The sequence below is a fragment of the Lissotriton vulgaris genome, unplaced genomic scaffold, assembly GCF_964263255.1.
Source record: "Lissotriton vulgaris unplaced genomic scaffold, aLisVul1.2 SCAFFOLD_3389, whole genome shotgun sequence".
Lineage (NCBI taxonomy): Eukaryota > Metazoa > Chordata > Amphibia > Caudata > Salamandridae > Lissotriton > Lissotriton vulgaris.
Window position 1 is genome coordinate 108,409 of NW_028247621.1, and position 24,402 is coordinate 132,810.

Consider the following 24,402-nt stretch of genomic DNA (forward strand, 5'->3'; position numbering starts at 1 on the left):
GAGCTAAGGATGAGCAAAATTTCCAGCTCAGAATCTTAACCTGTAGATTTAGAGTTTGTGTCCCTGCAGCATGAAACCGGATTTTTCATATAATATTTGCTTTCTGCTGTTGCGATTTTTGGAAGCTTGGATGCATCAGGGTCAAATGAGGTAATGCTGATATCATTTGGGAGTGCTGATCCTTCCCGTTTTAGGTCTGGCTTGACAGCACTGCTACCTGCATGACTTGACCTATTGCTCACAGTATACATAGGGTGGTTTTTGGATCAGCCCTTTATTAAATAACATATTGTTATTGCCATTTTTAAAATAACATTACATTCAGTACATATTCTGCATATATAGCTACAATTTCGAGCAGGCACACTGAATAAAGAGAGCACAACATGTTGTTATTCTCATAGGGACCGATTCTCAAAAGTAAGCTCAACTTTAAAGTAAATTTACAGTTTGGTATTCACAAACTCTGAGTTTAAACTTACTACAGAAGTGGAAGTTACATATCTCCACACCCACAGTAATGCAATTAGCTAACTCTCACTTACGTTTGTAATATCCCTCCGTAAACTCCTCCTCCCTAATCCCATACCAGCTAGAAGTAAGTCTGCCCCTTTTGCCATTCCTCCCCTCCCCCCTGTGTAATCAACAGTCAGAGTGGATAACTCTGCACATATAAATATAGCCATAACTTACATTTTGTAGAACATTTTGTAGTTACTTGCTATAAAGTGCTGTTTGAGAATCAGGTCCATATATCCATTTCTCACTTTACCCTTCACGCCCACTAAAGAATATCATTTTATCACTCATATCATGTCCATGTCCAGAACGATACCACAGTACTGACACCAGTCCCCTCCATTTTGACTACTTCTGAGGGAAACCCCTGGATCTATAGAGTGGAACTTTGAGGGACATGCAATGGCCTAAGCCTCTTTTCCATATTTCTAAACTGGGAGGGTCTATGTTTCACCAAATGTTCTAATGTTTGCCAAAATCTGATTGAATATGTAATAGTAGTAGTCTGGATTCTTCCTTCAACTTCCACCCTAGCACTTCTCCCACAGTGTAGTGTGCAATCCTCTAAAAGGAATTTAAACTTAGGGCTTTACCATTTGGTCATGGAATGTTGATTGGCTTATTTAGATCAGCCATTGTATGGAAACTTTGCCAATAGCATATTAGATCAGACCATAGAAGTACACTCTCATCTCATGCTATTGGCTGTTGAGTGTATCCTTCTGGCTTATATTGGAATGCATGAAGGATTATTTTGCACATATAACGTAAACTCAATAATTTCTTTAATTTGTGCATATGTTGTAAACAGAATGGGAAGCTACACTAACTGTAGACGGTGGTGGAGAGCCTACCACTCCACCTCTATGCACATAATTAATTGGCCTAGTTTTTTAGGGGGCGGCCAAGCTGCATTGTACAAGGGGCCTCATAGTGCTTGGCACTGTGTTAATTGACTGAGACAGGGTCTTTCCTTTCACTAGATGTGCCTTGAGGTCAACCTTCACCTGGGCGCCAGAAAAAGTAATGGCTGGAGACTGGATTCCAGAAAACAGTGGTTTCTGAAGTAACAGGGCAGCTTATTTCATTTGAATATATTTTAGGTCTCAGCTATAGATAACGTTAGCTGTCAGTTGGCCAGACCTATTGTACCAATCCGGCTAGAGTGGATTTTGGTTCAGCGCTTTGATTGTGATTGGATGGCTTTGTTGCCTATCTCAATATCCTCACCTTTATTCAATAGATTTCCTCGCTACTCATGTTTGTTCTGCCCATGGACCTTTCAATCCCACAATGTTCTGATTAGTTGACTTGTTTCCTTTCACTGCAGACTTCGCTTGCATTCAGAAAGCTACTTTTTAAAAGCATGCAGCTGCGTATTTTTGTACCCAAACACTGAAATAGGACACCACCAGGAGCGGCTGAAGACTCCTTTGAAAAACTAAACCACTGGAAGGTAGTAGGAGACTTGAATTTGTAGTTGGCAAGATGTGAGTACATCTCTACCTGCTAACTACACGCACCAGAAAACATTGCTATGTTGCTTCAAAAGTAGATTGAGCAAATATCACATTTAAATGTTTGGGTTTGTTTGTTTTTTAATTGCATCAGGCTTTTTAGTTGTTGATTTTTGTCAGTGCTGGAGTACGAGCCTGACTCTAGAAGCGCATGTGTGTAGGTGCCCTGGATCTGTAATGTTTCTTCATTGTTTTCTACCTGCCCCCTGTGGGATTGAGATTGCTTGCCTGGGCTCCCGGCAAATGCGATCCTATTTTGGGCATCAGGGCTGCACTGCTGCTAAACTCATGTACTTCCAAATTCACAAATAGTAATTACAATTATGATGAAAACCCTTGTAAAGCAGATGCAAGGATAGCACTTGCTCCACAGCATCCTCTGAGACTCACTCTAGTAACAAGTGCCATCCCAGCTGTACTTTCATCACTACCTTAGGTGAATATCCTGGACAGTATTCCAGAAAAATATTATGAGACACAAATATTGCATCAAAAATATTGTGATGTCAAAAATATCATGGGACAGAATATATAATTTTTTTAATCTTTTGTATTTTTTTAATAGTTATAAATAATATTATATTTTAATTGTTTAGTTGAGTTTTCTTGTTTTTGTGAAAAAAGTTATCATTTTAATCATAACAATTTTTTGTGTGGTTTTGTTGTTTGAGATTTGATAATATATATACTTTTTATTTTATGCACATTTGTTTGGGTGGATTGTTGACTTTGTGGGGGAATCAGATAGGAAGCTTTCTTAAATTGATTTTTTAATTCATTGTGCTTTTTATATGTTAATGTTTAGCAATTAATTATGCTAATCATTTTTAGCTATGATATATTTTTATTTATTAATTAAATACGTTATTGTGCTAATTATTTATTTGCTTTCATTAATATATTATGAAATAATTATATTATGTTTTTTTTGTATAGCACTTTATAGTTTTGGTATTCTTTAAAAGAATATCAATTATTTTTTAATTAATATAATTGTTAATATAATTTTATGTAGAATTTTATGTTAATTTCATATCCATACGTCATATAATGTTTCCTAAGTGGTTGCACTGTATTAATGATTTGGCTCTGGCTTCTTGTTCACCGCCGAACCTCGTGTAGGTAGGTGTATTGGTGTTGCCCGCCCAGCGGACAGGTACCTACCACTAAGGTGCCATTACACGGGAGAAGACCGTTGAAGCCCGCTAGTGACCTTAGTACGGTCTCACTAGGACAAAGCAGGACCCTGTGGCCTGCCCATAAGTTTCCAGTGGAAGGTAGTATTGCCCCTACCACTTTGTGTAGCACAGTTTATACTTTCTAGGTCCTGATGAATTGCGATAAGAGCATGAAACATGTCGACCACTAGGTAGAATATGCACTACTGGATCATTGCACCAGTGTTTAATTCTTCCCCTCACTGTTTTTACTGAGGTAGTTAACCACACCATTAAAATGCCTTGTGGATTACCTAACCTTTTTTAACCTTCACCCACTCTGCACGTCTACACCTCACCTAGAACCCTCATACCCACATGCACCAACTGGCAGGAACAAAAGATCTCCGATAAAGAGCCCCTTCATGGGTTCCCGTCAGACATCGCATCGCCAGTCTGACGAGGAGCAAAACCCAGATGATGAAGCATGACACCTAGCTTACTGGGTGTGTGAGGGTTTTAGTTCCGAAAGGGGAATTCCCCCTTTTACTCATTTGCTTGGTTCTCTTAAACAACCACCCCTCCTTCCCTTGGGGTACTGTGTATCTTCTTGGTTTAACACTGTTTTAATGGTTCACATATTTTGAGTTGGGCATGTGGTGAGTATATGTTTTTCTTTTTGCATTTTAAAGAGCCACAAGGCTGCTGCCCATGCTCTCCCCCCGTCTGTTGTTTTTAATCTTCATTGAAACATCTTTAAGTTCTCTGAAAAGGGTGTGTGGTTGACTGACCACTTTACACCGGAATGCGTTTCGGCACCCGCGCTTCAGCCATTTAGACACGAAAGCAAAATTGAATTAGGAAATATGTTCTTTTTAGTTTTAATTATTCTATCTGATTTATAGCATAGTTAAATATATTAAACAATTTGAACAGATGTTTTAAATAGACCTGTAAATGAACTTTGGGTCTATAAAAGGAGATGTGTGGCGTAGCATCCAGAGTAGCTGACTCTGGAGCGCGAGCTCATGGTTCGATCACCGGCGACAGTTCCACTCAGCATCATGTGACTCTATGACTCTGGGCAATAGCGCACTTAGGGCCAGATGTAGGTAAATCCGATTTACCGACTTTTAAATACCGAGTCATACCGATTCGGTATTTAAAAGTCGGTAAATTGGAAGGAGGCAGATGTAGGTAAAAAATTACCGAATCTGTAAGAGTCGGTATTTACAGATTATGTAAATACCGATTCTGTATTTCCCATTGATTCCTATGGGCCTTGAAGCCCATAGGAATCAATGTGAAATACAGATTCGGTATTTACAGAATCGGTAAATACCGAATCCTGCAAGGGTGCAGGGGGTGTCACTTTGACACCCTCTAGCACCCCAATTCTGGACTTGTGTGCAATGTGGCACACAGACATGCCCTAAGGGCATGTCTGTGTGTCACAGTGCACAGGTGTGCATGCTCAGATGTGCATGCACACCTGAATTCGGTATTTTACCACCCAATAGGATTGGGTGGTAAAATACCGATTTTTAAGGGCCTGTGGCACTCTTGGGAGTGCCACCTACATATGGTTTTTCCGAATCGGTAAATATACTGATTCGGTATTTTACCGATTCTGTAAATTTACCGATTCGGTAACTTTACAGAATCGGTAAAATATAGGCCCCCTACATCTGGAAACCCGAATTCGGCCGTTACCGACCGGTATTAGGGCTCCTACATCTGGCCCTTAATCTTCCCAATGGCCCCAGTGCCTTGAAACCCTTAAGGGGTAATATGTTCATGCTTTACAAATAGGAATTATTATATATATAAAAGTGTGTGTCAAGGCAATATCCAACTTTGACCATTGTTGTGAGAGGATATATAATTTTTTCTCGTTGGGTTTTTTTGTGGTTTAGAGCTGATTACAAGAGAGTTTTGGTAGGTTCTATTATGAAAGATGATAATTTGCGAGGTATGAGTGGTGTGCGAGAAGTTTGAGAGTGTGATATTTTATAGTTGGTGAGGGCGAGACTTTTTGTATGTACTGATGCTTAAATCGTCGTTTTAAAAAAAATTATAAATATAGGGGCATATTACCAACAACTAGCGATAATTTTTGTCTCTAACTTGTTTAGAGACAAAAATTATCGCCGCACATCGGCGATTTTTATCGCAGATAAACCTTGCTATTAGCAAGGTTTATCGCAAATGCGATAAAAAACGGCCGCAATGCGTGAATATCGCTGAAAAGTCAGCGATATTCATGCATTATCGAGCAAATGCTCTTAGCCATGTTATCCACCTCCCATTGGATAACATGGCTAAGAACTGCTCAGGGCAGGTGTTAGCTTTTGGAGATATTCGCGCTTAGCGCGAATATCTCCAAAAGTTGGTAATAGGAGATAGCGATGTTAGGGACTGTTTCCAGTCTCTAACATCTTGGCACGCCCACTTTGCATGTCATTAGTGATAAATATCACTGACATGCAAAGCGGGGCCCAAGATGGTCGCTATCTCCTTTTAGCTGTCACTAACTGGTGTTAGCGACAGCTTGGTAATAGGGAGATAATTTTATCTCCGCTTTCTTGGCTTTTAAAGCCAAAAAAGCGGAGATAAACCCCCTTGATAATATGCCCCATATTCTTTAAATAAAGGAAACAAATAGGGAGATTTCCAATATATATATATATAAGTTTTTGGGTTGCTGGATTTGATTTTTGACTCATTATATGGAGCACAGTTTTCACATTTTCCCTGTCCCACTCCTATATCTGCTTTCACTTTTGGGGAACCCTTTTGCTTATAGAGAGGAGAACAGCACCATATATGTGTAGCTATGGGGCTGCCCTGCTCTCTCCCTTTCTCACAATGCAGCAACGTTGGTTGCTGTGCTGCATTGCTTGAACAGTTAATAAATATGCTGTGAATTAAAAAACAGGCTTGGAAATCTCAATGGTTTCAAACCTTACAAAGATAAATTTCATCATGGGTCATAGTATGGAAACCTGCCATAATTCTAGAAAGCAAAGGCCAACAAGATGGGGTGGTCAGAAAGAATGGGAGAGTGGATACCCATGAGATGGTAAAAATAAAGTGCAAGACGCCATGACTGAGCATGCAAGATAGCAGCCACCTAATCCTTGGGCTCCCAACCTGACAAAAATCACCCCTCCCACCAACGGATAATAAAGACTCGTTTAGCCAGACAGCTAAATTAAACTAAAAAGAAAAGTCTGAGGATCTATATGGATTCATTTACAGCAAGAGAGAGACACATTATATGCTCATGGACCAAGAAGAAGAGAAGATGAGCTTCTTTGCAATCACAAGAAGGTTGCCCTACTGCCCCTATTGGCTTAAAAATGAACTGCACAATCCCACAGGAAATTAAGAAACTGGCATACCAAAATGACTGAAGGACAGAGCAAGCCAATTGGTGTAAGTAGGTCAGTGGTGGCCAGTGGTGTAACTAGGTCTCTAAAGCAGTGCAGCAGGCAACAGGCTATAATTCCGCCTGCACTATCTTGAAACCAAACAAGTAGGTCACAGGAACACACCGAAGGGGAAGAAACTAGGCCCTCTCCCAACCAGATTTATTTATTTATTTAGGAGTTTTATATAGCGCTAGCCAGACCCCAAGGTATTGGAGCACTTTACAACATAAGTAGTGGTGAAATCAATCAAATAAAAACAGTATTATAGTATTATACATATTGAGTCATAGCGAGTCAAAAGTCTGAGCGTATAATATCACATTGCTAGCAGGAAATCGCTGTGTATAGAAGTAGTATACTAATTGACGTGTGAGGACCCTTTCCGGGAGGAGTGCCCAGAGACCATTCAGGAGGTGGGTGCGCTAGAAGGCTTAATGTTCAGGTGGCTCAGTGCTGCAGTGTGCAGGAGGTTGCGTTTGCGCAGAAGCTATCCATTCGAAAAGGATTGATTGAGGAAGAAGTCTTTGAGTTGCCTTTTGAAGTTTACAAAGAAGGGGGTGGTCCTGATATGGACTGGGATGGAGTTCCAGATTTTGGGCGCATTTCCAGAGAAGGATCTAGATGGGTTTTTTGGTTTGCGAGTTCTTGGATGGATGAGGAGTGAGTGCTGCTACTCCTGCGGCTCCTTGCCTGGCCTGCTTTTTTGAGTTTCGCGGCCAGGTAGACGGGTTTGCTGGTGTGCAGAGCTTTGTGCGTGAAAAGGCAGTTCTGAAGTTAGCACGCATTTCAATTGAGAGCCATTTTCGTTCTCTGAGTGCAGGCAATATGTTTACAAATGTCTTTACTCTGGTGACCATTCTGGCTGCTGCATTCAGAGTTGCTCTGAGAGGAGCCAGGTGGGATTTTGCTGTTCCTGTGAGGGTTGCTTTCCCATAGTGTAGTCTGGACAGCACTAGGGTTTGAGTAGCTTGTTTAAGGTCATTCGGAGGGATGAAGGGTTTTATTGTGTTGAGCAGTTTAAGGTTGAGAAAGGCGCTCTTGGGGGAGTTTTCCTTATGTGTTTGGCCATGTTTAATTTTGCGTTCAGTGTGATTCCCAGTGATTTCACTGAGTCGGCCAGGGTGAGATTGCAGTTAAGAGCATCAATGGCTTTCAGCAATTCTGTGACATAGGGGTTCTGCTCCTTATTTGAAATGCTAAGGATTTCTGTTTTGTCTTGGTTGAGTTTCAGGTGATTGAGTGATAGCCAGGGTTGGACTTCTCTTTGAGTGTCGTTTAGTCTTTGGATGTTGTCTTTGGAGGAAGTTTCGAGATAGATCTGGGTGTCATCTGCATAGAGGTGAGATGGGATGCTGGACTTTTTTCGTATGACGGTGAGGGGTTTCATGTAAATGTTGAAGAGTTGCAGGGAGAAAACCGATCCTTGGGGTACACCCCTGCTGACGGAGCTAAGGTCAGACAAGAAGTTGTTGATTTTTAATGTTTTAGGTGCGCTTCTGTAGAAAGAAGGTGAATCACTGTAAGACCACCTTGTCTGCTCCCACCCTCTCTTGTAGTACCTTAATGAGTAATTTGTAGTCAACCGTGCCGAAGGCTGCCGATAGGTCTAAGTGTATGAGTAGACAGCATTGGTCATTGTCTACAGAGTTGTGGATATCATCAATGACATTCAGGATCGCTGTCTCTGTGCTGCAGCCTTTTCTGAAACCCGATTGGTGAGGGTTTAGGAGTTTGTTGCAGTCCATGGGTTGGGTGAGCTTGACCTTTCCACTATTTTAGCTAGGAGAGGGAGATAGGAGACTGGTCCGAAAATGTTCAGATCATTTGCGTCAGAGCCTTGTTTCTTTAATAAAGGTGTGACTTGTCCGATTTTGAGACAGTCAGGCATGACTCCAGTTCTCAGGAAGCTATTTATGATCTTGGTCCAGATCGGTGCAAGGGTGAGATTGATCTTTTTGGCCAGTTGGGACGGAATGGGGTCCGAGGCGTGAGTTGAGGGATTGGATCTAGCAAATTTTTTTGCTATCCTGGCTTCCGAGATGGGGTTGAAGCATTTCCATTTGTTTGGGTGGTGCTTGGGTGTGGTAACTTCTGTCTCAGTGAGGAGGCTACTGTCGGGGTGGCAGCGGTGAATGTCCAGGGAGAGCTCAATCTTTGTGATTTTGTCATCAAATACATTTGAAAGTTCTCACATAGGTCTTTTGAGGCCTGCACTGTGGATGAGGGGGGTTTTGAAGTTTGTTGTCTGATGACATTAGAGAGTTCTTTCGACCTGTTTTTTGCATTATCAAGAACCCTACAAAAGAAGGACTTTTTAATGTTCTTGATGTGTTTATTACATTTCCTGCGCAACAATTTGAGTCGATTCAGGAGGAGTGTGGACGGGTTTTTCTGACAAAGTCTTTCTGCAGCTCTAAGTTGTCTTCTTTCCGTGTTAATGTCCGAGTTGAACCAGGATCTATATGGGGTTTCCTGACTCTTGTTTTTTTTTCAAGGGGGCTAATTGGTCCATGATGGAGGTCATATTTGCATTGTATTGTGAGGTGAGTTCTATTGTGGAGAGGTTGTCTGTGGTGATGGGGAGCAGTGAGCTTACCTTTTCCTTTAAGTCCCTAAGAGGAATTTGACTTAGGTTTCTCTCCCAGTATTTTATTTTGCGTGAGTGGTAGGCATTGGGTAGTTTGGTTGATGTGAAATAGAATTATATGATGATCTGACCAGTCAACTGGCAGGATGTGGTTGATGGTGACTGTGTCTTGTTGGGCTATGATGGCATCCAGGGATGATCCTCTGTTATGGGCTTGTTCTGTGCAGTGTTGGGTGAGGTTGTTGTGCAGCTGTCTATTCAAGGTTTGGATCATCGAGTTGCTTTCCTCGTTCCAGTGTAGGTTGAGGCCACCAAGAATTATGCTGTTGGAGTCCCGGAGTGCACAGTGAGTTATCAGGTCGTAGAGGTGTTCTCCGAATGCAGTGATGTTGCCAGGCGGATGGTAGAGGAGATGGCATATTAGTGTTTTGTTGATGCTCATCTTAATAGTAGCAGTTAGGCAGTCAAATGAGTTGTGGTTGAAGGAGTCAGTTTCCGTTACAGAGATGCTACTTTATTTGATTTTTCTGTTTTTATTGATGATTGAGATGTCCGGGGTACAAGCAGGTCCATGGAGGGGGCAGAGAACTCATTGAGCCATGTTTCAGTAATGAACGTGATGTCTATGTCGTGTTCAAGGATGCTTTCTGCCAGTTCGGTAGCATGTTTTGTGGCCGATCTGCTGAGAGCAGGGATTTGATGTTAGTCCCCTTGTTGTTGAGTTTCTTCATTAGGGGGGCCCTGGGAATAGAGGAGAGGAAAGTTGGTGGTCTTGGTGTTCCGATTGGGGAGCGGCCTCTACCGAATCCAGTGATAACCTGGATTTGGAGTTTGGGGTGATAGTAGGGGATATGTCATCATGGCAAGTTCCATCTCCTCTCTCATGGGCATTGTTCTATCGGGTCTCTGGGTTTGGTTTGGAAGGGGCGTTGTTTTCCAGCTGTGCCATTGAGCTGTTAGAGGTCTTGAGTGTTTTGTGTTGTTAATTTTGGGTGAGGGGTGTGGGCGTTGATGAGATTGCTGGTGTGAAGTGAGGCTAAGTAGGATTTCGTTGAGGTGCACTATTACTGTTTCTAGCTGGCTTTCTAGTAGAGCGAGTCTCGGAGTCATCTCCCAGGAGGAGGAGGTGAGGGCATCAGGGTTCTGGCTGTCCAGGGGGGGGGGGTTGTCCAGAAAAGGGAAGTGCTTGAGATTGAGGTATTGGCTTTTAGTGATAATGTTGCCTAAGTTGTTCCTGTGGGTGGCCTTGGACCTGGGGTGTGGAGAGTCACGTTGGGGTTCAGGTGGCCGCCTCTGGCACGTGAGCGAGTTAGTATTCATTGACTGAGGATTCATTTCAGTGGTTGATAGTGGGGAATAGTAATTTGGGGGAGTAGATAAGTGGTGATCAGGGGGTTTTGGGGTCTCGCCTGAGGCGTACCTTTGATTAGTTATGGAAGGTAGGAGTGCTTTGTGTGTTTCAGATGGGTGGTGTGGGGCATGGTTGTTGTTCAGGGGGAACTGTTGGTGTTAAAGGCGTAGTTGCTAGGGTGAGAGTGTCGTAAGTGATTGAGAATGTTTTGTAGCGGGGGAAGAGGTGGTCGAAGGCATCTAGGTTATCGTTGTTGGCTTGGATCATGACTGTACCGTTAGTGTAGATGGTCGCGGAAGTGTGGCCACTATGCGTGGAGGGGTTAGGGAATGGGATTGTCAGTTTGGAGCTGTGTGGAGTGTTAGTTGTTTTGGATATGTGGAGATGTGTTCTCAGAATGGTGTTCCAATTTGTAGGGCTTTCGGTATGGAAAATGAGATCCATTTTCAGTTGGCCTTTGGAGGTGCAGTCGTATATGTCAGCAAATAGTGTATCCGGGTGTTGTCTGATGAGTCTGTGTTTGAAGTTTCTTTTCGCTTTTAGTGATAGGTTGGGGGGAGAGATGATGGAGAAGGAGTTAGGGCCATGTGGTTTCATGCATAGTGGCATGGAGGGGCCAGGGGAGGCTGAAGTGGCTGGTGCCATCAGGTCTCAGTTGAGATGGAGGGTAGGTACCTGGAGCTTCACTCAGTCTATTTGGTCTAAGAAAGCTGGGACTGTGAGGTATTGGCTGTTAGTGTCCAGTTCCGAGCTTTGGAGGCAAATCAGGGAGTGCTATGCCTCTTGGTTCTACTATGTGCTCAGCGTTCAGGCTCAAGGCTTGAGTTGACTGGAATCATTGGGGTGGAAGCTACCTCTTAGGCATTTAGGAGGATATCTCTAGTATCTGGTTACCTGGTCACTCGTTATCTCTAGTATCTGGTATCTAGTTCGGGCTCAGGCATGAGTTGGCTGGAATTGTTGGGGTGGGAGCTATCTCTTAGGTCCTCATGAGGTTATCTCTAGTATCTGGGTGCTTACTCTAAAATTCCCTGAGCTGGATAGTGGAGATCGGACATTGAGCGGATAAAGTTGCCTACGTAGGGTTAGCCTAGAGGGGGTAGACAAGGGCATTGGCAGAATGTGCGTTCTACCATTGAGGGAAAAATTGTTACGAGTACCAATGGTGGTTCAAAAGCAGATGTTGTGTGGGATCTCTAGCCAAGGTCCAATAATATACTGGTGCCTCCAGCGGGGAAGATTATTTTAATACAGAATTCCACGGAATTTCATTGTTCAGACCCGTGAGGTTTGTCCTCAGTCTGCAAACCCACCTCTGTTCTTTTTCAAACAGTCGGTTGGTTATGTTACTCCCAGTGTTCAGTTGTTCTATCATGGACCACCGCATGTCGTTGGTGGTGTGATTATTCTCAAAAAGTGTCTGCTCATTTTCGTAGTGTTTTTTTTGCACCTGATGTTACTCCTATGCTCGCAGATTCTCTGCTTGACCTTCCTGCTCGTCATACCTACGTAGCGAAGGTCGTATGGGCAGGTGATGAGGTATATGACATTGGACGAGTTGCAGTTAGTATGTCCTCTTTGCGTCCATGTTTTGCCATGTTCGAGTGTTATGGACTTAGATGGTGTTGTGAGGTGGCAAACGCTACAATTTGCGCATGGAAAGTGCCCTGTCACTCTTGGTAAGCCCCATGAGTCTGTAACGGATTGTTCCATTGCTGGTGCATTCTCCCTAGGGCGTGTATGGACCAATGCGTCTTTCAGACTACGCCCTTTCTTAAATGAGAAGAGAGGTTTGTCCCAAGTCTTCTTAATACTTGTTATTATCTTCCAATTCTTATTGATAGACTTTTTCATGGTGTTTGAGAGGCTACTGTATGTGGTCACACAGGTGAGTGGAATATCCTCGGGGTTGTGGATCTTGTCCTCCAGAAGGGCTACTCGAGGTTGATTACGCGCTCTCTTGTAAACTTTGTTCAGAGTAGACAGTGGGTCACCTCTAGACTTTAGTTTCTCAGTTAGGCCAAGAGTTTGCGCTTTGAAGTATTGTACATTGGTGCAGTTACGCCTAATTCGTAGGTATTGCCCATACGGTAGGTTCTCTTTTAGTGGGCGTGGGTGAAAGTTCGTAAACTCGAGCAAATTGTTTTTAGCAGTTGGTTTGTAGTGTGTTTCAGTAGACAAACTGGTGCCACTGACGGTGATGGTCACACCCAGGAAAACCGCTTCCTTTCTTCTCGCGGAATAGGTAAATTTCAAATTTGGATCCAGGGTGTTGATCCATATCAAGGGAAGTCATGTCATGGTTTTTTTAAGAGATATTATCACTCATCTGGTACACTTTATCGCGAATAGCACATGCCAGGATCTTTTCCTTAATTCATAAGTCCCCAAACTTTGCAGTAATCGTTCTCGGGTATTTAGCTTTAGGGTATTGATCAGCTGGCACAAGGTGTGCCCATAAAGTATGGGCAAATTTTGCGGATTTGCGGTCTGCAAATTCACGCGAAATTGCAAAGAAATCAGCGAGTTTGCGAAAAAATTCACGAACTCGCGGATTTGCACAAATAGACTGTACTTTCTACTTCTACTGGCTAATCAGTAAGTGCTACCTCGTTGGGTAAATGTATAGTGCTTTTCGTACACTGCAGCTGTGTAAAGGGGCAGAAGATTTGTATGCAGTGACCATGTGTGCCTGAAACTTTGCCACCGCTGAATTTGAGCTTCAACTGGACCACGGGAAGCACTTACAGAGTTAAGGCATGTGCCCGAGTTGAAGCTAACTTTTTAACCATTTTAGAATGGTGTCGGCAGGATGCCAGAGTTGAAGTTACTTACTTGCAAGTTGCAACTATTCTCTGACCCTGCCTTGGGCACCCGGCTGTTTAGGGTCAGGACAGTGTGGAACTCTCTGATTCAGCCTTGTTCTTTGTGTTTAACAGTTCTGGAGCGATCTGCCAAGTGGGCGCATTTGTAGGTGGAGTTGTGAATGGTGTTTCAGCTACGACTTCCACAGCAGTGGTAAACAAGAAAGCATCTAGTTAGGCCACCTCCTGTGTCCTGAGTGATGAACCTGCATTGGGCTTCGGTGTCATGAAGCTTGATGACTTAGACGCACTCTTTATATGAAGTCCTTAAAAAGGCGGGTAGGCTGTGTGCTATTTGTTGGCTGGGAGACCCCCTGCTGACGGTGATTCGGATGTCACCGGTAGGGTTATTTCTCGTTTCGGTAGAGAAATGACTAGCTGTGCTGGGGGGGATGGGGAGCCGAGTCATTATTAGGATCCTTTGGGTTCTTCACTCGTAATGGATTCCACTAAGCGGCTAAGTTCTTATATCCCTGCTTAGCGTTGGGACCCTGCTGAGCATCAGATCCCTGCTGAGCGTGAGACTTTCTAAGGCCTAACTGTCCGGAAACCTCATAAGTGTCTCTCCTTGATTCACCACTAAATAGTCTGAATTCCATCTCTTTAGGGGGTGGTCTCTTGCGTCGGGTCCTCAAACCCTTTGAGGAGTTTGCCACAAGTCGGGGTTTAACAGTTGCATCTCGGGAGATTCTTTTCATAGTGCTTGTCCTTGTTTTCGTGGCATGAAAGAGGAGCCTTTTGAGGAGGACGCAAGCTGCACCTAAATCTAGCTGGCCGCTTCTGCACCCAACCTCCCTAGCTGCTTCTGTTTGGACAGAGTACTTACTTGGCCATAGGTATAAAACGTAGCAGACTTTAGGAAGTAGAGAAAGGGAGATATCATTAATATAATACAACAGGTTAAACAAGCTAACCTGTGACTTTGATCCCGTTTGCCATCCTCAGCCTCCTTACACTGGTAAAGACAGCTCCTCCACCTCCATCCGTTAGTCCACTTAGCCTGCAAAGTCAAAGTAATGAAGGCAGCCTGAAAATGCCTTCCTTAAACACTCTGATGAGCTCTCCTCCAAGCGTGTTACTCTGCGAGAGTTCCCTCCTCAGTTACACCCACTCCAAGCCTACTGGTGGATTTCCGCTCGAGCCACCATCCCTCCGAAGCAACCCACCTCAACAGCTGCTGCTCGGCGCTGCCGCGCTACCACCAGCCGCTTAGCCTATCCCATCTTCAGCCACGGATCATGACGGGAGCTCCCACGGCCTCCGTTAAGGTCTACCTTATCTGGACAGTAGGACTTGTAAAAACGTATCAGTGGGACATTCAATATTATCCTGATTAGAAGTTCAGCCTAGAGACTTTTTATTGGACTTTATGTCTGTAATATCTGTAGTGTTAACAGAGACATTCTTGCCATTTTTAGGATTATAAATATGGCCCTGATTATGATTTTCTTTTTATAAATCTTTTTTATTGATGACATTATGCGTTAAATATAAACAGTCACACAGTATTGTACAAAGCTTACAGTAGGTTGTATCTTAGTTCCTTCACCTGACTATCTACTGCTAATTCAAAATTATCCTATACTAAGACATACTGTTCCTTCTGCAACAGAGGTTCGGTCAGGATTCAACCACGAAGGTTCACAAACATTTCCTCTATATTCTTTCCACAATCCCCATATTTGCAACTATTTTTTAGGACAGCCCCTTGACTCTTATATAGTTCGCTCCATCAACATACACCAATCGAGATCTTTTTTCCATGCAGCGAGTGTCAGCGCTTCCTGTAACCCCCCATAGTTTAGTGATATTAAGTTTCGCTATCATAAATCCCAACGTCACCCAGGTCCCTGCTTTGTTACCAAGGTCAGTGGGCCCCCAAATATTCAGGAGGCGCAATCCTGGCTTGTGTTCTATTTGGGTTCCTAAGATCACCTCGGACCAATAACGCTGAATATATGCGCACTTCCAGATGACTTGTATAAATGTGCCCTCCATACCACACCCTCTGCGACAGTCAGGGCCTTCTATGTAGCCCATTTTTACAAGTGCTGAACACTATAGGTAAGCCCTATGTAGGACTTGCTGCACCAGACTTAGTCTTGAGGAGATCGCGACTTCTCAGGGGAAGCAAGGGCTTCCTGCCAGTCCTCTTCTTCCATACCTTCACGAAATCCCGCTCCCAGTGTTCACTCAGTCACTGTAGAGGATCAGTCATATTGTTAATTAATTTTTGGTACGTCAACGAGATTGCTTTTTGGGGCATATGGCCATCAAGGATTCTGTCCTTGAGTGGGGTAGATTTCACTAGCGATTCCCCTTTCAGTATAAGTGCTTGTAGTGCATGTCTGACCCATAGGTACCAGAAATACTCTGTGTTTGCTAGTTCAAACTCCCTATGCAGCTGCGCACAGGGCAATCACACCCCCTTTTTGCCACAGTTCACCCACTCTTAAGTTGCTGATCATATCCCATCGATCAAAACCCCAAGTGTTTCTCAGTGTGCCTAATTTGTCTGCATCCCGCGATGGGATCATCTTTGTAATTTGTCCTGCCCCTCACAAGCTTTTGTTTGCGGTATGCCATATTCGAATAGCGTGATCAGTGGGCCCCATCAAGCTCAATTTTACTGGGTTAGTGTATAGTACTCTGATATAGTCTCCTCCTGGGAGAAGCCAGCGATCCATGTAGTATACCCGGTGGTCTTGGGGTCTATATATTCCTTGATTTATTGCCGCTAGATGTGATGCCCAATAGTACCTTCTGATATGCGGTAAGCCGATGACCTCATCTTACCATCTCCTTATTAACTTCTGGGTTGCTATGCGGGCGGGTTTCCCCTCCCACAGGAGAACTCTCTGCACCCCCTCGATGGCCCTAAAGTATTCAGAGGGAATTGGGTTCAGCAAATTTTGTAATGCATATAAAAAGCGGGGTAGAGACATTATTTTGAAAAGTGCAGCTTGGCCTAGCAGTGACAGAGGGAGAGACCTCCAGTGTTTTACATCGTTTTGTAGTCACTGCAGCGGTGGCAAGAGGTTGTGTTCATAGTATGCTGAAGTGTCTATAGTGACATATATTCCCAGTTACTTAATACCTTCCTGTGCTTCTTCTTTTACATAGTTTTTGGGTAGGGAGGAAGCTCCCCCATAGCACATAGATGATTGATTGATTCCAATTTCTTGTATATCCGGAATATTTCCCAAAATTAGTGAATATGTGTAGCACTCTATTCTACGAGGTTCCAGGCGAGGCCAAATACAGCAAAATATCATCGGCATACAAGGTGGTGTGGTCTTCCCAACCTTCTGACCACCACAAACCCCTTATAATAGAATCTTTTCATATCCACCATGCCAAAGGCATCAGGGCGAATAACAGAGGGGATAGGAGACAGCCCTGCCTAGTTCATCTCTCAAGGGCAAATGTTGGTGATTTCCAATTGTTTACCACCACCTGTGCGAGGGGCTCAGTGTAGAGAAATGTAACTCAGCTTAGGAATTCAGGGCCAAATCCCACTCGTTTGAGGACCGCATACATATGTGGCCACTCTATAGTGTCGAAGGCCATAGAGGCATCTAAGGACACCACTACTGCATCTTCACACAAGGTGTCGGTTCTGCTCAGCACACCATGGAGACGCCAAAGGTTAAGTGAAGTGATTATGAATTATTAAAGGTTTTAAGAATCTTTTGCTGAGGTCGATATCAGTTACTATATTATTGGAAATACCAATGACAAGGATTTTTTAAGGGCATAATAGCTTTTGAGCCTATGGGGTCTAATGAGGAACATTTTATTCTTCACAGACTTCAATAATTTCTCTAACTGTTAGGGTTCTTTTCAAATATTGCCCTCCCACAAGATGTTGATACCATTGGTATGATGGCAGTTGTCATAGCTATCTGCTTGACTTGCTTTTTTTTCCAAAACCAGAGAGCTTGCCATTGTGGAATTGTTATGATCATTTTCTGATAGAAAATTCAACTTTGAAGATTTCATCTTTTCTCTGAGGCTCTCTTTAGTGGATATTAGAGTTGATCATTCATTTTGGGGAGCAGGAAAGGAGCCACTAGCCTTTGTCATCACAGTTTTGATTATTACTGACCACTCTCCTGAAATCATCAAGCAAGGATGTTAGCATTACTGGAAGAGTGGATAAACTGTTGACTATTGGAGGACAAATATGCAAGGGTGTAAGGAATCACCCTTTTTGATTGTATTTATTTTACACATGTATAGATGATCTGATGTGAATGGGGTACAGCAGAGGTTCAGGAGTGATGTTCTCCTGGACCAGTCCACTATATTTAACAACAATGATCATCAGTTGCCTTAAATCGCCTAAACATTTTCTAAATGAAACACTTAGCCTTAGCAGGGAATGTGGCCTGATTAGAAGAGAAATGGCTGCCTGAGCACGAGCTCCGTCTCCTCAAGCCACAGTCTTGGTCCTGCTTCGAGCCTAAAGTGTTGATAGTGCCCCCGACAGAGGGGAAAAGCTCTGGAACCACTGTAGAATGGAATAAGTGGCTCAAAGCTGCCCTCCCACCTGCAAATTGCCTTGGGGAGACACACCACTGACAAGGACTGCTCGAGCCCTGCACCGCACTCGTTCCTGGCCCAAATGTATCGAGGCCATAAGTTATGATCCAGAAGAATCAAGGTGCACACTTGCACAAACTTAGGATGTGGCACAGATTTCCTCCCTTGTTACATTCCCGAGTGACGTCAGTGACATTTTCTGCCTGATGTGACATATTTGACAGCGCTGATGGGTTTAATTTAGCAGCAACTTTATACCTGGATTACCCAGCACGGCTTCCTAAGGCAGGTCTGATTGTTCCCTTTCCTCCTTAAGTATACTTGGTTTAACAGACCACGCCTTGCCCTTTTGAGTGACATGGTGATCTTTACCTCCTCCCACTGCCCCTAAAAGCATGAGAGACATTTATTTTCCAACAAATGCAGTGTAATTGGAAGCTCTAAACGCCGTGTCCGGCCTAATCCTACTCCGAGATAGCCCTTCATGGCCCCTTGACTCAGGCCTTTTTTAGGTCTCGATTATAGTGAGGCTTTCAAAAGTCTACCCAAACTGCTGCGGATCGCACAAAGCACACCACAAGCCTCGGCATAAGACTTCAAAGGGATCCGCTCCCCCGCCCCGCATCAGACTTCAAAGGAATGCGCTCCCCGCCCCCACCACAGCCACAGCAATGCCGAGAGCTTCATCACACTCTCCTAACAAGTCTTCCTTGTCCCGCATGTGACCCTACTTGCACCCTCTCGGATCCATCTTCATTCTTTTCTCCTTGTCTCTGTTTCAGCCACACACTCCACTCCTTTGTGTCTTCTTTCTGGCCTCTTTCCTACTTAACTTTTCATCCTTTTTCCTTTAATCCCATTTCTACCTTCTCACAACCCCTTCGAGCACTGTTATCTTAACATTTGTGTTTCTCTCTGTCTTATAATGTCTGCCCTGCCACCATTTACTTTGGACCCTCAGCATCACACCCTCACACCTCCTCAGCCTCATATACCCTCACACCCTCTCACCCTCACACACCCTCACTCACCCTCACACCCTCACCCACCCTCACCACCCTCACACACCCTCACACACCCTCACTCACCCTCACACCCTTACCCTCAAACCCTCACACCCTCACCCTCACTTACCCTCACCCTCACACACCCTCACTCACCCTCACCCCCTCACCCCCTCACAACCCTCCCACCCTCACTCACCCACACACCCTCACCCTCACACCCCCTCACCCTCACACCCCCCACCCTCACACACCCTCACCCTCGCACCCCCTCACCCTCACAACCCTCATCCTCACATCCCCTCACCCTCACATCCCCTATCCTCCCTCACACCCTCAACCTGACAAACCCTCACCCTCACACCCTCACCCACCCTCACACACCCTCACTCACCCTCACACCCCCTCACCCTCATCCCCTCACCCTCACACACCCTCACCCCTCACCCTCACCCTCATACACCCTCACCCTCACACACCCTCACACTCACCCTCACACACCCTCACCCTCACACGCCCCCACCCTCACACACCTTCACACCCTCACCCTAAAAACCCCCTCACCCTCACATCCATTCACCATCACATCCCCTCACCCTCCCCAACACCCCTCACCCTCTCACCCTCACACCCCCTCACTCACCCTCACACTCTCACCCTCACACCCCACAGCCCCACCCTCACACACCCTCACCCTCACACACACTCACTCAATCTCACACCCTCACCCCCCTCACCCTCACAACCCTCTCACCCTCACTCACCCTCACACACGCCCACCCTCACACACCCTCACACACCCTCACCCTCACACACCCCCACCCTCACACACCCTCACCCTCACACACCCTCACACCACCTCACCCTCACACCCCCTCACCCTCACATCCCCTCACCCTCACATCCCCTCCTCCTCCCTCACACCCTCACCCTCACACCCCCTCATACCCCCTCACCTCACCTCCACCCTCACACCCCCTCACCCTTATACCCTCTCACCCTCACACCCCCTCTCACCCCCTCGCCCTCACACCCCCAAACACTCACACCCCTCACCCTCACACACCCCCTCACCCTCACACCCCCTCATCCTCACACCCCCTCGCACTCACTCCCCTTCACCCACACCCCCCTCACCCTCACACCCCCTCACCATCACAGACCCTCTCACCCACCCTCACCCGCCCTCACCCTCACCCCCCCTCACATTCACACAGCCTCACACCCCCTCACCCTCACACCCTCTCACCCTCACACCCTCACACCCCCTCACCCTCACACACCCTCACCCTCACACCCCCTCACTCTCACACACACCCCTCACCTTCACACTCTCACCCTCACTCCACCTCACCCTCACCCCCCCTAACTATCACAGACCCCCTCACCCTCACACATCCTCACCCTCACACACCCTCAACCTCACACACCCTCAACCTCACACACCATCACACACCCTCACTCACCCTCACCCTCACCCTCACACCCCCTCGCCCTCACAACCCTCTCACCCTCACACACCCTCACTCACCCTCATCCCCTCACCCTAACACACCCTCATCCCCCTCACCCTCACACCCCCTCACCCTCACACCCCCTCACCCTCACACTGCCTCACCCTCACACACCCTCACCCACAAATACCCTCATACATCCTCACACACCCTCACTCTCACACACCCTCAATCTTACACCCTCACCCTCACACCCCCTTACCCTCACACCCCTCACCCTCACACACCCTCACCCTAACACCCTCACACCCCCTCACCCTCACCCTCACCCTCACCCCCCTCACCCTCACCCTCACTGACCCTCTCACCCTCACCCTCACACCCCCTCACTCTCACACACCCTCACCCTCACCCCCCTCAACCTCACACCCCCTCACCCTCACACACCCTCACCCACCCTCACTCACCCTCACACACCCTCACAAGCATAGCATAACAAAACATAGCATAACATAACAAAACACAGCATAGCATAACAAAACACAGCATAGCATAGCATAACAAAATAAAGCATAGGATAGCAAAACAAAACATAGCATAACTAAACAAAACATAGCATAGCAAAACACAACAAAGCATAGCATAGCATAACAAAACACAACAAAACATAGCAGAGCATAACAAAACATAGAATAACAAAACATAGCATAACATAACAAAGCATAGTAAAACAAAACATAGCATAGTATAACAAAACATAGCAAAGCATAACAAAACACAACAGAACATAGTATAACAAAACATAGCATAACATAACAAAACATAGCATAACATAACAAAACATAGCATAACATATTAAAACAAAGCATAGCATAACAAAACAGCAAAACACAACAAAACATAGCATAGCATAACAAAACATAACAAAACATAGCATACATAGCAAAACATAGCATAGCAAAGCATAGCGAAACAGAGCATAGCATAACAAAACACAACATAGCATAGCACAACAAAACAAAGCTTAGCATAGCATAATAAAACATAGCATAACAAAGCATAGCAGAACAAAACATAGCATAGCATAGCATAACAAAACACAACATAGCATAGCCTAACAAAACAACGCTTAGCATAGCATAGCAAAACATAGCATAGCATAATAAAACACAACAAAACATAGCATAACATAACAAAACATAGCATAGCATAACAAAGCATAGCATAGCAAAACAAAACAAAACATAGCATAGCATAACAAAACACAACAAAACATAGCATAGTATAACAAAACAAAGCATAGGATAGCAAAACTAAACATAGCATAGCATAACAAAACAAAGCATAGGATAGCAAACCAAAACATAGCATAGCATAACAAAACATAGCATAACATAACAAAACGTAGCATAACAAAACAAAACTGTCAGGATCTAGCATGGTGCGCCTACAAAACCCCGAGAAACTACAGTTCCCATGAGGCACACATGTGATGCAGGCTTAAAGACGCTGAGAACCGTGCATCACGTTGTGCGTAACTCTGTTTGGTTCCCGCGGGTGCTTCTGGGTTAGGAGTGCCGAAAGAGCTGCAGCGCGTCTGGGATCAGATGCAGCGTACCGAGGAAAATGCCATGGACTGAGTATCGGGAGACTTCTTGTGATCCAGTAAGTTCCCGTAGAGGCTTACGTTTGCGAGCATTACTTGATTCCTTATTTCTTTCGTCTTTTCTCTTCATCGTGAGGCAGAGGCTCTGTCTCGGTGGTGTTCGAGGAAACAGCACAAAGGAGACCATTCCTAACAATTCAGTTAGCGAGTGGTATTTGTTTCGTATCTTGGATAGACACGAGGGTATCCCTGTTGGTTTACGTTTGAACGCTCGTGTCTGGGGATATTACAGAGTAGCGGAGTGCAGTGGCGTTCGCTACGCATTACCGTTACCTTGGAGGTTCTTTTGGATTTTGCGGAGTACTTTTCTTTTGCCGGATTGGATTACAAGTGCCAGAGCGGAGAACTGTGGCGACGCCACGTTCTGCCGTATTTGGAGGACTGTTGTGGAGTATCTTGAAAAACCATATGATTTGAATAAGGTTTCTTTTCTAGGCTTAGGTGAAGCAACCTAAATACGCCTGACTTTCATTTTCTATAAAGACTCAAAGAAGGAGGGGGAGTAAAGGAGGAATCTCAGCTTACTGTAACTTATGGAAACAGTGAGGCTTTAATATACAAACTTGAGGTAATTTAGGACAGCTGAAACATCTTGATTTGAACAAACATTCCTCATGTACATATTGCATATAGTGAACTATTATCTTTTCATATTTTAGGTTCATGATACCGGTGGGGATTACAGAGTACATGTGTATAAAGTTCCTTGGCGCATGTATAAGGTACATCTCAGTAATTAGCGAGAACTAAATGAGAGTAGACTGGTGTTAATGTATACATGCTAATCAGTGTCTTGTCGTTTCAGGTCCTTTGTCCCTGCTGTTCCCTTCCTCTCCTTTTTCCTCGCCTAATCATATGAATACTCTGTTTATTGTGATATCAGAGTGTTCGTGAAATTTGAAGGTGGACCCATTATTTGCTGCATCCTGATCTTGCGGAGGACCCGTGACAAAAACATAGCATATATTAACAAAACACAACAAAACATAGCATAGCAAAACAAAACATATAATTGCATAGCAAAACATAGCATAGCATACCAAACACAACAAAACATAGCACAGCATAGCATAACAAAACATAGATTAGGAAAACAAAGCATAGCATAATAAAACACAACAAAACATAGCATATCATAACAAAAAATAGCATAGCATAACAAAGCATAGCATGGCAAAACATAGCATAGCATGGCAAAACATAGCATAGCATAACAAAACATAGCATAGCATAAGAAAACACAGCATAGCATAACAAATCAAAACATAGGGTAGCAAAACATAGCATAGCATAACAAAACAAAACATAGGATAGCAAAACAAAACATAGCATAGCATACAGCATCACTCAGCACCACCACAGCATCACTCAGGGGCACCACAACATCACTATGCGCTACCACAGCATCACTGAAAGCCACAGCATCACTCGTTCGCCATCACATCACTCAGCGTCACCACAGCATCAATCTGTGCAACCATTCAACAACAACTGGTTCAAATATGTTCTCTCAATGTTTCAAGCTTTATTACAAATGTAACAAAAAGATGTTAATATTTCACTTCTGTTCTTGGGTTTTCGTCACAATAAAATAGACTTAACATAATCTTCACAAAAGTTATAGGATAGCATAGGATAGCAAAACATAGCATAGCAAAACAAAACATAGCATAACAAAACAAAACTTAGCATAGCATAGCAAAACACAACAGTGCATAGCATAGCATAACAAAACACAGCAAAGCATAGCATAGCATAACAAAAACATAGCATACCAAAACAAAGCATAGCATAACATAACAAAGCATAGCAAAACAAAACATAGCATAGTATAACAAAACATAGCATGGCATAACAAAACACAACAAAACATAGCAGAACAAAACATAGCATAACATAACCAAACATAGCATAACATAACAAAACAAAGCATAGCATAACAAAACAGCAAAACACAAAGAACATAGCATAGCAAAACATATCATAGCATAACAAAACACAACAAAACATAGCATAGCATAACAAAACACAACATAGCATAACTAAACAAAGCTTAGCATAGCATAGCATAACGAAACAAAGCATAACAAAGCATAGCATAGCATAACAAAACATAGCATAACAAAACATAGCATAGCAAAAAATAGCATAGCATAATAAAACACAACAAAACATAGCATTGCATAACAAAAAATAGCCTAGCATAACAAAGCATAGCATAGCAAAACACAACAAAACAAAGCATAGTATAACAAAACAAAGCATAGGATAGCAAAACTAAACATAGCAGAGCATAACAAAACA